This window comes from Mercenaria mercenaria, chromosome 14 (assembly GCF_021730395.1).
Source record: "Mercenaria mercenaria strain notata chromosome 14, MADL_Memer_1, whole genome shotgun sequence".
In the NCBI taxonomy this organism is placed as follows: Eukaryota; Metazoa; Mollusca; class Bivalvia; order Venerida; family Veneridae; genus Mercenaria; species Mercenaria mercenaria.
In genome coordinates this window covers 57,357,609-57,375,224 of record NC_069374.1, presented here as the reverse complement: position 1 = coordinate 57,375,224, position 17,616 = coordinate 57,357,609, and positions in this window count along the sequence as shown.

The window sequence follows — 17,616 nt, the reverse complement described above, 5'->3', positions numbered from 1 at the left end:
CATGGAGCTCGGCATTAGTCATGGTCAGGAAAAAGACAGGAGAAGTTCGCGTATGTGTGGACTATCGCAGAGTCAATGAACGCACAGTGAAAGATGCGTACCCTTTACCACGAATTGACATGTGCCTGGACTGCCTATCCTCAGCGAAACTTGTCTCCACAATTGACCTACAGAGCGCATACATGCAACTAGAACTAGCTGAAGAAGATCAACACAAAACCGCATTTATCACCAAGTATGGTCTATTCGAATACAGGAAGATGCCATATGGACAATGCAACTCAGCAGGCACATTTCAAAGATGTATGGAACTAGTCCTGAGAGGCCTACAATGGGAGATACTACTAGTGTACCTGGACGACATAATCGTGATGGCTCAAAGCTTCGACGAGAGTATTGAGAGACTGGATCTCCTTCTAGACAGACTCAATAAGGCAGGACTAAAAGTGAAACCAAGTAAATGTGAACTATTCAAGACTGAAGTTTTATTCCTTGGCCACATAGTGAACCAGCATGGGATCAGACCCAATCCAAGTCTAGTAGAAGCAGTCCTTTCCTGGCAGAAACCATCAAATGCGAAAGATATCCAAAGGTTCATCGGTTTAACATCATATTAACGTCAGTATGTACAGTCATTCAGCACAGTTGCTGCACCACTGACCAGACTTACAAGAAAAAATGCCAAATTAGAGTGGACAGATAAATGCGAGACAGCGTTCCAGACTTTAAAAGAAGCATTATGTAAGGCACCAGTCCTAGCATACCCAAAACCACACCAACCGTACATATTAGACTGCGACGCGAGTGATTTAGGAGTTGGAGCAGTATTGTCGCAGATCCAAGAAGGAAAAGAAAAAGTTATAAGCTACGCATCCAAAAGACTTAACCAACACCAAGAAAAATACAGCGTAACTAAGAAAGAACTACTGGCCGTCATCACATTTATTGATCACTTCCGACACTACCTCCTGGGACAGAAATTTCTACTCAGGACGGATCATGGCTCACTACGCTGGCTCTTCGAATTCAAAGACCCTCGCGGCCAAGTCGCAAGGTGGCTAGAAGTTTTAGCCCAATATGATTTCGACATAGAACTGAAGCAGGTTAAAAACATTCGAACGCAGATGGAATGTCAAGAAGACACTACAAGTCCTCAATCTGCAGACACCAAACCCAAGATGAAGAAGAAAACTGTGAAGAATGCTCCAAGATCAGAGATGAATGGAAATCGTTTGAAACAGAAATTGATGATGTGGTCGACCTTGGAGTAAAAACCTCAAACCAATCTATACACGAGCATGGTTCCTACATCAGAGTCACGATCACAAAACAAGAAGCGACGAAAGGAATACCAATACCAAAGTCAAAGATACCAATGAACCGACCGACAGCGGCATAAATACGGAGCAGACGTACCTTCCATGTTACACACCTAATGAGGTAGAAGAACTACAAAGGCAAGATCCGGATCTGTACTATCTTCAGAAATGGATGGATCAGGGTGAACTCCCAGAAAGAGAGAAGATAGCAAGTCTAAGTCCAGCTGTTAGAAAATACTGGCTTAACTCAGAAAATATAGTGAGAAGGAAAGGAGTAATCTATCAGAAAGTATGGACAAGCAAATATAGACGAGAGTACCATGTCCAAATGCTCGCCCCCAAAGTATTTAGAGCACAGATCATACGAGACCACCACAATACCCTTATATCCGGACATCTCGGCGTAAACAAGACCATTAAGAAGATTAGACAAAAATTCCATTGGTACAAAATGGATGAAGATATCAGGATACACATTCGCAAATGCCTAAAGTGCTGTGCTGCAAAACATCCATCAAAGAGACCGAAAGCAAGACAAAGAAAGTACCAAGTAGGCTATCCGCTAGATCGCATAGGAATCGATATAATGGGACCTCTTCCTACCACTAAACAGAAGAACAAGTACATATTGGTGATAGCTGATTACTTCACAAGGTATATTGAAGCCTACTGTATTCCAAACCAGCAAGCAGACACAATAGCACAGAAACTGGTGATGGAATTCATTTCTAGATATGGCACACCACTGGAACTCCACTCAGACCAAGGAAGGAACTTCGAGAGTGAACTGTTTAAAGAAACTCTTACGATGGATTAGTCGAACGCTTCAATGGTACACTAGCAAAGATGCTGATGAAGACAGTGAACTCGAACCTATCTGACTTGGATGAACACATTGGATTACTCCTAGCAGCGTACCGTAGCACTGTACATCCAGCAACCGGATACACACCAAACATGCTGATGTTCGGAAGGGAAGTAAACCTACCGTCTCATCTATTGTTCCCTTTCCCTAAGGCGGAGGCTCCAACTGATCAACACTGGTATGTCGCAGAACTTCGTGATCGAATGGAAGAGGTGGACCACCTGGCCAGAGAAACACTGAAAGAAGCCGCATCGAGACAAAAGAAGGATCACGACACTAGAGTTGCTGAATCGACCTTCAAACCAGGGGACCTTGTCTACAAAAAGAGGGGGCTTACCACAAAACTGCAAGATCTATACCAGGGTTCATTTGTGGTAACCGACATGATCAGCACGGCTGTGTACCAGATCCAAGGAAAGAAGAAAGCATTTATTGTCCATCACGACAGATTAAAATTGTACGAGCCAAAGTTTGTACCCCGATGGGCACTTTCCCTACAAAACAAGTTTAACGCATAAGTCAACACTATAAAGCCACCACCTTTTCTTCAGTTACTTCATCCAACCACCATACCGCAACATTACTTATCACATCACGGTCAAGGTAGCAGCAAGCCAAGAGACACAATAGTAACATAATGTCTGTATGTTTTTAAATATGTATATTACAGATGAAAGACTACACCTGTATCCTGTGTGGGTTCCAGGCACAGTATGAAGTCGTATACTGCCATGTGTACAGCAATCACACGAAAGAAAGACCCCCATTCTTGTGCGCATGTAGCTACGCTGCCACTTCCTTAGCAAAGCTGGAGAAACACGTACAGAAGCGTGGACACTGTCACGGAGTAGGCGATGGCCAGACCAGTGTTCCTTTAGACAAGGTTATCCATAGAGCTCCGAAGATCAAGGAAGCATCCACATCGACCGAAGATCTCACAGAAAGCCTGGAGGCCAGGTATCAACAGCTACTTGACCTGCCTCTGGTTCCGGCACTAGGAGTGCATACCGCACAAGCTATCTCTCTATGTAACTACCTGGAGATGAAGGCCAACCAGGATGTGCCAACCGTCGATCTGTTTCCACCACTGGAAAAGACACCGGCAGAACCTCTACCCCCAGCCATCCACTTCTGGAAGAGGGCAGCAGAAGAATCCGTATCTCAGTATAATAAGCGTCATTGTGTTTAAGGTCTAACATCACCTTACTTTTGGCTTTACATTTTCATTTTGGGCATATCAAAATTAAATTCCAATTCTTATAAAATTACCATAATTGAGTTACAATACTATACCATGTTATTTTCACACAAGAAAAAAGACTTGTGTTCCTTTTTTTTACATTTAGTGTTCTACATTTTGTATTTAAAGTTATTTATTAACTTTTGGATAAAAGCAAGTTTTAAGGTTTGAGTTTTGTAAGGCTTCTCAGGGTTCATAGCGATTTTTGTTGTACTTTTACATAGAATATAAGTTTCTATGGGCATGGTATTATATAGAATATCAAATTTTTTGTACTTTTTCTATAGGATCTAATTTCTATAGGCGTCTGTTGGATTTTTATCGCAGACATATTTTGTCACTACTGTTATCCTGAGATATAAGCGACCGTTGTATTGGTGCGTATAGCCCCCCTGTGGCTAAGTCTAATGCATATGTATTTTTGTGGCTTTTCACAGAAGTGTAAACTTTTATTTATTAATTGGTTAATATGTATGTTTACATATCATAAGAACAGAATTTAATGTCAAACAAGATGTTATATTTTTATACTCAACATTGCTCAACCTTAACTTAAGTTTGTGGTACAGCTAGTCATTTGTTATACTTGTATTTTTAAGCATGTGTCATTGTTGTTCATTTAACATGGTAATGTAACACATTTACTACAAATAAGTAAAGTGCTAAACAAAAGGTATGAAAATAATATTCATGAAGATGAATAAGAGGTGATGTTCTTTACTATAAAGTGTTAACAAGAAAAAGTGTTAAGATGTGTGCGAAATAAAAAGAAATGAAAAAGTGTCATAAAAAGTGCTATAAAAAATGTTATAATCAGTGAAGCAGAAAGTACCATAATAAGTGCTATAAAAAGTTTTAATCGGTGAAGAAAAAGAGTGCCATAATAAGTGCTATAAAAGAGTGTTCAGTGAAGCGAAAGTGCCATTAAATGATAAAGAGAAACCGATCCATCAATATCGCGTAAATAAAGATTGTGCAAAGACATTGGGTGCAATTAACATTTAGGGTGGTTGTGCCTGCACAAATACATATCATATCTAACGCGTATCTTAAGGTCATTTCATTCAAAACCTACTTAATAAACCCGGACGATGATGTCAAGAACAGATGAAGTCTATATCTTGCGTAAATAAATATTGTGCAAAGACATTGGGTGCAATGAACATTTAGGGCGGTTGTGCCTGCACAAATACATATCATATCTAACGCGTATCTTAAGAAAGTCATTTTACCCAAAACCTACTCGATAAACCCAGATGATGACCAAAAGAAGGCGACGCCTAGAACAGATGAAGTCCATATTTGTAATTTTTTTTTGTATTATATACATATGTATTTCTTTTTACTTTTCTATGCAGACTGTCAAAAATGGTACGATTCTTGCTCATAAAGAAAATACTCAGATGAGATTATATTGTTGTTTTCTAGTCTTTTGAGCAAAACCATGATCAAACAGTTTGTACATTTTGTAAATTTTTTATTACAAAATTATTATTTTTACAGTAGATTTTATAGTTTGTTACAGTTTAGAGTTTATTTTTCTTATATGTTTTACTAAGCAGACCTCATAGAGTTGTTCGTGTTAAAAGAGTATTTTTATAAACATATTTTTCTATAACCATGTTTTCTTTTTAAATGATATTTTTATAAGACTTGCCAAAGAGTAAAGTAACTGATCATTCATATACCGCTATGTGTTCAGGATTTTTTTCCATTGTTCAGATTTATGCAAATACTTTATTTGAAGAAATATGTTTTCAAGTTTTATCTTGAAAAAATTTATTGCTTTTTTCAAAGCAATAAATTTTTTCTTTTCCCAAATCCGGTGTATTGTTGTAAAGTCAGATTTTGAGCTAGATTTTGTTACATTGTATTACATAATGAACAATGTCCCTATTAATAATATTACATAAATTACATAATAATATTTTGCAACAACAGTATTACTCCTACATGTTTTAAGGTATATAGCAAGTCTATCAATCAGGGTTTGACCTGGGCCAGTCTATATTAAGGAACTGACCATATATATTGTATTGTATTGCATTAGAACATTTCTATTGAGTCTTGATCAACATTCATTCATTCATTCATGCACACATACTTATATGTTGATAGTTTTAGTTCATGTAGTTATTAGTTACATTTTATTGTTTAAATTCATTATATTCTTGTTAACTTTGTTGCATATTCTATAATCTCATTATTCTAAACTGCTTTTTGTTTTATCATGCAACTATGACATGTTTTTCTATTTTTAGAATTTAAACAAAGAGATTATTTTTATCACCAAGGTCAAGGTTTAATGTAATCTGTAAGATAATCTCTGATTGGTCAAAATGATAAGCAAAGATGCTGACCAATCAGATTAAGTGTTACATTTTTGTCAGATTGCAGTGCCACCTGCAGGACATTTTTACCTCAGTAGATTTTTGGCAGAATTTGGTCATTCTGTTGCTTTCCACCAGACTGAAAACATCTAATAAAACTTCATCTCCAAGGTATAAATTTAATTAATTAATAATATTTGATAATTATTTTAGGAAGTTTGGCATTTTGCTTACCTTAGAGATACTGAAAATTACTGAAATAATTTTTATTGATTTACAGCTAAATTTAAATTAAGTAATTAATTAAAAGATTAAATTCCTTTGTTTTAAGTGGCAGCCATCTTGGATTCTTTACTTAGATATTTTTCATAATTAGAGTAACTTTTTGATAAGGCTTGCTGCTACACAACAACAATGTAATAGCACAGAATCACAAAGACTATTTTCACACTTATTCAAACAGTATGTGGCATTTCTTTTTAACAGGATTAAATGTATTGTTTAACTTGTTTATTTTAACAGCACTCTTAGTGTGCTTTGCCACAGTTTCTATACAACATCACATTTTACAGACTTGGTTAGCTATCATTAACAGTGATTTTGCCTTGTTTCATAATGTAACTTTTGGATCATGTAATTAGATAACTATTTTGTCAATAACTAATAGTAAGAAAGAAAAGGAAAGATTTGGTTGGTTTGAAATTTATTCAGTATTTGTGTTTTTATTTTCCCTTTCTAAGTAAAGGGTGGTGTCATCCTGACGTGTCAGTAACTCTGACGTAATAGCTTATTGAATAACCGCTTCCAAGCAAACTATAAAAAGAACAAATCTGTGTTGATATTTTACTCTTTACTTTGAATTTTCGGACACTTGTCCTTTTTCAAGAATATGGAAATATTTTTCTGACTAAGTAATATCCATGTAACATTTATATCACAGGAAATGAATAATGTTGACGTCCTTATTTATATTTATTTATTTATTATTATTATTATTATTTTGTATATCTTGCTGCACTTAGTATTGTGTTTTGCTCTCTGGTTATGTATGATGTTGACACCTTGCCCTTTTTGCGGGAAACGACGTCACGTCTTACACAGGATATGACGTGACGTTGTCTTAGTGACAGGACGTCAACATTATTCATTTCCTGTGATATAAATGTTACATGGATATTACTTAGTCAGAAAAATATTTCCATATTCTTGAAAAAGGACAAGTGTCCGAAAATTCGAAATAAAGAGTAAAATATCAACACAGATTTGTACTATACTTCCCTTCGGAAGATTTACAGACATATTATAAAAAGAACATTAATATAAAACAAAAGAAGGTAATACAACAGTAAAAAGCAGACCCCACATCAATATGTTTTATTTGTTCTATCGAAAACTGCGCTTTGACATTTAAGGAAAGTATAAGGTAAATGAAACGAACGGATGCAAATTCGGTTGAAGTGTAACTTCAATCCTGTTAAGTCAGATTGTTAAAGAATATTATAATCATTGTTACATAATAATTATATGCATCACTTAAAAAGAAAGAAAGAAAAAAAAAATATCTAGCATATACGAATTTAATTTCATTCTCGGAATCGCATTTTTTTTTAAATGATTTATTACCTCATTCGGATCCGTTAACAATTTTATGACTTTAATCCTTTTCATGCCCATTACAGATAATTAACTATTGTTTGAATCAACATGTGATTTGTTTGTTTGTTTTGGGTTTAACGCCGTTTTTCAACAGTATTTCAGTCATGTAACGGCAAACAGTTAACCTAACCAGTGTTTCTGGATTCTATACCAGTACAAACCTGTTCTCCGCAAGTAACTGCCAACTTCCCCAATTAAATCAGAGGTGGAGGACTAATGATTTCAGACACAGTGTCGTTTATCAAATAGTCACGGAGAACATACGCCCCGCCCGAGGATCGAACTCACGACCCCGCGATCCGTAGACCAACGCTCTTACCTACTGAGCTAAGCGGGCGGGCTAATCAACATGTGACGCACAGCTGTCTTACAATACAAATTATTGACAAGTTTATGTCATTATGAAAGCTTGAACATTATACTATTATTTATTTACGAATCCGTTGAACACCGTTAATTCAATTCACGTCCCCACCCCCACCCCACCCCTCTGTGACATTTTACGCTACTGGCAAAAAATATCTTTTATGTATGTGTGAGCAGATCATTTGATTAAATCTACGTCTCCTTAATTGTCAGCAAACGCAATTTACAAATTTAAACCTTATTTTCTAAGGCTTTAATTAATTGAAATGTGGAATTATGCCGCTGATAATAAATAAGTTATTAACGTGACAAGTGCATAAGTATTAAAATACATATATACAAAATAATACAGCAATCGGCTAAATGTGCCTTAAAGTCACCTAAAATTATATCAGCGGAGAAATATATATCACTGACATAATTATGCAGACAACAATAAATTATAACGTATTTAATTAACTAATGAATAAAATAAATGTATGTAAACGATGAAAAAATAATTTGAAGGTTACATGTTCAGAAAATAAAACGTTTGATTATATTGTTAAAAGTATATTCTTTACGTTTCTGTGGTTAATTTGCTTCCTTGATAGCTATTGTTCACATTTTAAGTGAACTGGAGGGAATTTAAAGTTTCGCTGAGATTTCCTTAATTCACGATATCACTTAAATCTGATTTTATTGACTTGTTACAAAAATTCAACCTTGACACAAACCGCCTATGGTAATAGATGATAATGTCTCTATTGAATGAAACGATTCAGATTTTTCACGGTTATCGTTTCTTTTCTCGCTGCGCAGGCGCAGTAAACTCTCGTTTCACGGTTCTCGTTTAATGATGCGCATGCGTATTTCATTTACACGTTTCTCGTTTGTTGCACACGGTTATCGTTTCACGAACACTTACCTAACATATACCGTCTCTTTTCCCGAAAGCACGGAAATTTATCGGGAGCGCCCCTGTACATAAATAATGATTCCTGGCATATAGGATTATACCGAAGTTATGATACACGTTTTATACATGTACTAGCAATCCATTCAATAAGTGTTTTATCATTATGACATTAGAAATAAATTTTCTTGCTTTTCTCTTAAGTTTGGACTTTAACACAGCAACATCTAATGTTGAACAACAGACCTGACAATAGCGCAAACTATTGACTGGCGATGTGTATAAGGCGTCCTGAAATATTAAAGAATAGTTTGGAGTTTTATGTGCTTCTGTTGGTCAAATTGAAATGAATGCGCATAAACAAGAAATGAGATGCTAGAGTTTTGAGACTGGTCTACAAACTGAGTTTATAAAATTGGAAGTTACAAATCCAAATTACTTTGTGACCAGGTATATGATCATTGTCAACATTGATAATGTGAAAACACGCTATTACACACAATACAGGGCTGTTAATGGGATTTGTTTGGAATTGCAGTTCAAAGTTCAGTCTGACTCTAAACCAGGAGAAATGGTGAATTTTCGAGCTGTGTTATTGACAAGATGTCAGAGGGAATTTGAGAAGGATAAATCGTCAGAAGCCCTGTTTGTAACTAAAAGGAAAGACATAGAGAAGGCAGAGGATGTATCAATTCAAAGTAGTTAACAGTGGTTCTTTCTGTGTCGTTAAAGTAGCCGTGTAAGTCTATCAAAACAAGATAAAAGCTAAAGCAATTAGGAGAGATGGTGCTGTTCTGTTGGATGGGGTTGGTGATGGAGCAAGTGAATTATACTCTCATTGGATTAAATCGGGGATACTTTAAGTTTGAATTTAGAAACAAAAAACTTTCCTTTCTCACAAACAAATAATGTAACATAGACTTACTAAAGAGTATTATTCCATGCACGAAGACACTGTACTTTCTGTATTAATTACATGACATTACAGGACGCACAGAAAGAAAAGTTGAAAAAGGAATTAAAGTATGAGGAATCTAAAGCTAAACAAAGATCATTAGGAAATATTAGGTAAGAACACTTTTGGCAGGGGAAGGAACTGTGAAAAATAGGTTCTGTTCCGAGCTCTATTATGAAGTTAACCCATATATACATATATCCCTTAATGCAAATTATCTATATATATATTCAACGTATCCTCGAGATCCAGTTAACTTTCAGAGAGAGAAAATATAGCTTCTCTGGTCCCAATCAGTTAAAAAGACTAAAATGTCACTACTGATTTGTGAGACATGAAAACAGAGATTTGAGTATATATATGCAAATGTTGAACCAGTACGAATGTGTAGTACAATTCGGGCTCGTATATAAAGCAGCATCGAAACTAATCTTATTGGGTTAGTGGACTTGCTGTGGCATGTGCGTGTTCGTTTGTACTGCTAGGCGCTTTGCCGTAATTGGTCTGGTATATTGTGGTGGTGATTTAGTTCGTATAAATTCTCTCTACTATATATATATATATATATATATAATATGAAGAACATTTATAGACAGTTCAGGACCCAAAGATAAATCCAGCATCCATTTACTATATATAGATCAAACAATCTATAGTAAATGGGTGCTGGATTTAATTTTGGGTCCTGAAATGTCGATAAATGTTTTTTTATAATATACATCAGTATTGACCAAAAAATGCTCCGAATACCTATGGTTCAAACAGTAACATATATTTGCATTATACATGTTTAAGGGCATTAAATAAATCTGGCACTGACCTCCAGATTGTACGACAATAAAAAAAAGGGATTTTTTTAAATATTAGGAAATTTTTGCAGACTTTAAATCTTATCAAAAAAGAAATTATATTTTATGGAAACACACGATAATTAGTTTTGGCTATTTTTCCATTCAAAATTGAAAATCGTTTGCAACGGTGTACCGGAGGTAAACTGCCTTAATTATAAATCATTATATCTAACATTAGTTAGAAACGAATTCCTCCTTTGGTCAAAAACTTTGGATATTTTTTTTATTGCTGAGGCGGCTCGGTTTCAAATCCTAGCTTAGGCATGTTTTTGTCTTGATTTTTAGCTCACATGTCACAAAGTGACAGTGTGAGCTTTTGTGATCGCGCAGCGTCCGTCGTCCGTCGTCCGTGCGTCCATCCGTGCGTCCGTGCGTCCGTCCGTGCGTAAACTTTTGCTTGTGACCTCTCTAGAGGTCACATTTTTCATGAGATCTTTATGAAAATTGGTCAGAATGTTCATCTTGATGATATCTAGGTCAAATTTGAAACTGGGTTAGGTGCGGTCAAAAACTAGGTCAGTAGGTCTAAAAATAGAAAAACATTGTGACCTCTCTAGAGGCCGTATTTTTCAAAAGATCTTCACAAAAGTTGGTCAGAATGTTCACCTTGATAATATCCAGGTCAAGTTTGAAACTGGGTTACGTGCCTTCAAAAACTAGGTCAGTAGGTCAAATAATAGAAAAACCTTGTGACCTCTCTAGAGGCCATATTTTTCATGGGATCTGTATGAAAGTTGGTCTGAATGTTCATCTTAATGATATCTAGGTCAAGTTCGAAACTGGGTCAGCTGCGGTCAAAAACTAGGTCATTAGGTCTAAAAATAGAAAAACGTTGTGACCTCTCTAGAGGTCATACTTTTGAATGGATCTTCATGAAAATAGGTCAGAATGTTCACCTTAATGATATCTAGGTCAAGTTCGAAACTGGTTTACGTGCCTTCAATAACTAGGTCAGTAGGTCAAATAATGAAAAAACCTTGTGACCTCTCTAGAGGCCATATTTTTCATGGGATCTGTATAAAGGTTGGTCTAAATGTTCATCTTGCTGATATCTAGGCTAAGTTCGAATCTGGGTCAACTGTGATTAAAAACTAGGTCAGTAGGTCTAAAAATAGAAAAACCTTGTGACCTCTCTAGAAGCCATATTTTTCACAAGATCTTCATGAAAATTAGTCAGAATGTTCACCTTGATGATATCTAGGTCAAGTTCGAAACTGGGTTATGTGCCTTCAAAAACTAGGTCAGTAGGTCAAATAATAGAAAAACGTTGTGACCTCTCTAGAGGCCATATTTTTCATGGGATCTGCATGAAAGTTGGTCTGAATGTTCATCTTGATGATATCTAGGTCAATTTCGAAACTGGGTCAGCTGCGGTCAAAAACTAGGTCATTAGGTCTAAAAATAGAAAAACCTTGTGACCTCTCTAGAGGCCATACTTTTGAATGGATCTTCATGAAAGTTGGTCAGAATGTTCACCTTGATGATATCTAGGTCAAGTTCGAAACTGGGTCACATGCCATCAATAACTAGGTCAGCAGGTCAAATAATGAAAAAAACGTTGTGACCTCTCTAGAGGCCATATTTTTCATGGGATCTGTATGAAAGTTGGTCTGAATGTTCATCTTGATGATATCTAGGTCAGGTTCAAAACTGGGTCACATGAGCTCAAAAACTAGGTCACTATGTCAAATAATAGAAAAAAAACGACGTCATACTCAGTTCAAAACTGGGTCATGTTGGGACAGGTGAGCGATTCAGGACCATCATGGTCCTCTTGTTCATTTCTAAGATAGTTTAGAAAGTTTTCAAATTATAGAATTTCAAAGTAGTTTTATGAAAAATCTAGTGCGTTGCATTCGGAGCCTTATCCAGCAAATCAGCACCTTACTACCGTAACAAATGAAATATTAGCACTGAGCACACATATTTTCAACAATCTTCTTTTACGTATAAATTTACTTCAATGGCATATTTATTTCCATCAATACAATACAATTGATATCGGTATAAGAGAGAATGAACTTCATTTAATTAAGTCTTTATTCTCCTTTTTCAAAGAATATACGTCTTAAGTAATGTTAACCAGTTATCAATCAATGGATGTTCATCTAACGGATTTTGAAAATCTACCGGTATGTCAAAATCTAAAGTAGACTAAGTATTTCATGAAAGCTTATTTCTATTCATGAATGCTTCTCAATAATAAGATAAAGATATGGACACATTATGTAATTTGTATAAATCTGTATATGTATTTTCCTGTCCCATATTTCAAGACAAGGAATGTGAGAGGTGCAATTTATCCACTTGGAACATATACTAGTATTTCATTTAAGGTATTGGACCCGTTATAGAGTACCTCCTTTTTGAAGAGTATTCAATCCTACCATAAACCTACTTTGACTGCAATTTTCAGGGGGGCGTAGGTTCAAGTCCCACTGGGACCAATTTTTCCCCATGTTTTCCTTTTTTCTAGTAAGTTTTTACTTCTTTCAAGACTTATTATAGATGTATTGTTCAAAAGTGGAAAATTTTCATTTTGTAAGCGATTTCTTGCTGTTCAAATTTAATTTACCTCTTAAGGAGGTAGGTTACCTTCATATTTGTATGTGCGCATGTCCAACCGGAAGCTAATGTGACGATTTACGACGACGTTTACGACAAACTAAATGTGTTTGTATATTCATTCTTCTGAAAACAAATCATGAATTTGTCTTCGATTTGATGCTTTATGGTTTAATAATGCAGAAATAATGAATATATTGCCGCAGAAACGCTTCAAAACAATGTTGCCTTAAAATGACGTCATTGACGTCATGACGTTACGTGTCAGTTACCGCGCAAAATTAATAGCTTTTATCTTGAAAGTACGTAATTCTGTACATTTTCTTTATTTTAACTATTTTCAAATAACCATTATTTGCTGAAATATTTTTTATGAGTCTTTTGGTCTGAATAATAATCAATATTTTGCTTCTTTTATGTAGTTATACTGAAATGTTACGCGAATGTAAGAAATGGATGATGGCAACCAATGTTATTTGGAATATAGTTGGGTGAAAGGTTACTTGTTACGGCCATTTTCAAATAAAAAGTCTAGCAGTTTGATTTGTAATACCTATTTTTCAGGTTCCATTGATAATTTGTTACTTACACACTAAAACTAAGATCTAAAATTGTTCAAATTTCAGTAGAAAATTGTGGTTTCTTGAATTGAATTGATGTTACCATGGAAACGAAGCCCGTGACCTATGTATCTAAATGTAAAATTCAAAAGCGTTGACACTGGTCTATTTAAGAAACACAGCCTCGGCTTTTTATTTTCATTTCAACAGTATCCATGAGAATAATAGCAGCACGCTGAACGATTTTTCCATGAAAAATGGCAGACGAGGGGTACTGCTGTACGTATTCTAAGCTGTGAAATTTGTTTGAATAAATGCAAATAACACGAAAATGTAACCTACGTTAGAAATAATATGTTTTAAAGCTACATCAACTAGAAAGATAATCTTATTCAAAATTTTTTTAAAGAAATTACGACAAACAGCAAGATATAAGCTATTTTAAACATCTCTGTTGCCATGGTTACTTTAAAATTTAAGAAAAATAGGGTACCATGTAAAGGGCTTGGTATTTTGCTAATAATATTACCCAAATATTTCATGTTGGTCATTAACAGAATGGCACTGAAGCCGTCGAAAACCCCTATTTTTATACATAGTTGTTTAAAAATGAGAGAAAATGCGTTACCATGGAAACACGAGCCCCGCGACATATACATTTTAAGCTTATATTAGAAAGATAACGTGCATACCAGTGAAATTATCAATTATGCAGATTTCTACGGATATCAATGAAACTAAATTACACTGAAAAGTGTTAAATATCCGTATTTTCCTTCTTCTTTCAATATGAAATACCTTTGGAGGGTCATGTTCTTCAAACCTGGATAAAAATTGAACTTGAAGGGACAGAGACAAACGAAATTGAGATTGTAGCAGTTAAAACTTCATATTACACGAAATACAAAATCATGCTGCGGTTCAATTAATTTGAATTTACCCTTGTAACAAGGTATCCTACCTCCTTAATCAGGAGGGGTAGAGTTAGATATCTTTAAAACACTGAGTTACATGCGGTAAAAGTACTCTATTTTGCCTTCATTCTTTAGAATACATATTGTGAAAGAAATGCAGGTAGGTTTTACTTCTGCCTCTAGGTTATTTTTGAATGAAGTGAGCAAAATTCAAAACAGCCCCACAGGATTCAGCCTTAATTTTTCAATGTTGGAGTTAGAATCTGTCTCATTAAATCTGTTTACTTGGGGCACCCTAGAAAAAATTATATTTGCAGTTTTATTTTGTGTTTTATAATTGTGTAACAATAGTTTGATGTTTCTTTTATCATCATTAATGCTGAAATGAATTCTCTGCCAACGTTTTAGATAGTGGTCATCACACTTAAATTTGTCTCTACTTGAGCTTGAGGAAAACTATAAATTATACAAAATTTACATAAAACGGCACTGTAAAAGTTGTTTAAAATGTGCAGCACAGTGCGAAACATGGTCACCGTTAAGAATATACCAAGCAAATGCCATTTTTTAAACATTACTATTAGGGATCCAATACCTTAAACTGACAAATAGTGGTCCAGCAATCATTGTTCTTTTACACATTCTATTAAACAAGTATTTTTACAATCGTCTTAGTGACATCATAGTTCAACTGTCAGACGGAGTCACGTGACAAAACGTGGTTATATATCACATTAGCAATAGGTATCAAAGACAATTTATTCTGATAATGATGCAAGTTTTAACAAACACAATTTATTCTGAAAATATATTTAATATAACATTGGAATTGTATTTGATAATATTTAGGAAGTTTGGCATTTTGCTTACCTTAGAGATACTGAAAATTACTGAAATAATTTTTATTGATTTACAGCTAAATTTAAATTAAGTAATTAATTAAAAGATTAAATTCCTTTGTTTTAAGTGGCAGCCATCTTGGATTCTTTACTTAGATATTTTTCATAATTAGAGTAACTTTTTGATAAGGCTTGCTGCTACACAACAACAATGTAATAGCACAGAATCACAAAGACTATTTTCACACTTATTCAAACAGTATGTGGCATTTCTTTTTAACAGGATTAAATGTATTGTTTAACTTGTTTATTTTAACAGCAATCTTAGTGTGCTTTGCCACAGTTTCTATACAACATCACATTTTACAGACTTGGTTAGCTATCATTAACAGTGATTTTGCCTTGTTTCATAATGTAACTTTTGGATCATGTAATTAGATAACTATTTTGTCAATAACTAATAGTAAGAAAGAAAAGTAAAAATTTGGTTGGTTTGAAATTTATTCAGTATTTGTGTTTTTATTTTCCCTTTCTAAGTAAAGGGTGGTGTCATCCTGACGTGTCAGTAACTCTGACGTAATAGCTTATTGAATAACCGCTTCCAAGCAAACTATAAAAAGAACATTAATATAAAACAAAAGAAGGTAATACAACAGTAAAAAGCAGACCCCACATCATGTTTTATTTGTTCTATCGAAAACTGCGCTTTGACATTTAAGGAAAGTATAAGGTAAATGAAACGAACGGATGCAAATTCGGTTGAAGTGTAACTTCAATCCTGTTAAGTCAGATTGTTAAAGAATATTATAATCATTGTTACATAATAATTATATGCATCACTTAAAAAGAAAGAAAGAAAAAAAAAACATCTAGCATATACGAATTTAATTTCATTCTCGCAATCGCAATTTTTTTTAAATGATTTATTACCTCATTCGGATCCGTTAACAATTTTATGACTTTAATCTTTTTCATGCCCATTACAGATAATTAACTATTGTTTGAATCAACATGTGATTTGTTTGTTTGTTTTGGGTTTAACGCCGTTTTTCAGTCATGTAACGGCAAACAGTTAACCTAACCAGTGTTCCTGGATTCTATACCAGTCAAACCTGTTCTCCGCAAGTAACTGCCAACTTCCCCACATAAATCAGAGGTGGAGGACTAATGATTTCAGACACAGTGTCGTTTATCAAATAGTCACGGAGAACATACGCCCCGCCCGAGGATCGAACTCACGACCCCGCGATCCGTAGACCAACGCTCTTACCTACTGAGCTAAGCGGGCGGGCTAATCAACATGTGAGGCACAGCTGTCTTACAATACAAATTATTGACAAGTTTATGTCATTATGAAAGCTTGAACATTATACTATTATTTATTTACGAATCCGTTGAACACCGTTAATTCAATTCACGTCCCCACCCCCACCCCACCCCTCTGTGACATTTTACGCTACTGGCAAAAAATATCTTTTTAGTATGTGTGAGCAGATCATTTGATTAAATCTACGTCTCCTTAATTGTCAGCAAACGCAATTTACAAATTTAAACCTTATTTTCTAAGGCTTTAATTAATTGAAATGTGGAATTATGCCGCTGATAATAAATAAGTTATTAACGTGACAAGTGCATAAGTATTAAAATACATATATACAAAATAATACAGCAATCGGCTAAATGTGCGTTAAAGTCACCTAAAATCATATCAGCGGAGAAATATATATCACTGACATAATTATGCAGACAACAATAAATTATAACGTATTTAATTAACTAATGAATAAAATAAATGTATGTAAACGATGAAAAAAATAATTTGAAGGTTACATGTTCAGAAAATAAAACGTTTGATTATATTGTTAAAAGTATATTCTTTACGTTTCTGTGGTTAATTTGCTTCCTTGATAGTTATCGTTCACATTTTAAGTGAACTGGAGGGAATTCAAAGTTTCGCTGAGATTTCCTTAATTCACGAGATCACTTAAATCTGATTCTATTGACTTGTTACAAAAATTCAACCTTGACACAAACCGCCTATGGTAATAGATGATAATGTCTCTATTGAATGAAACGATTCAGATTTTTCACGGTTATCGTTTCTTTTCTCGCTGCGCAGGCGCAGTAAACTCTCGTTTCACGGTTCTCGTTTAATGATGCGCATGCGTATTTCATTTACACGTTTCTCGTTTGTTGCACACGGTTATCGTTTCACGAACACTTACCTAACATATACAGTCTCTTTTCCCGAAAGCACGGAA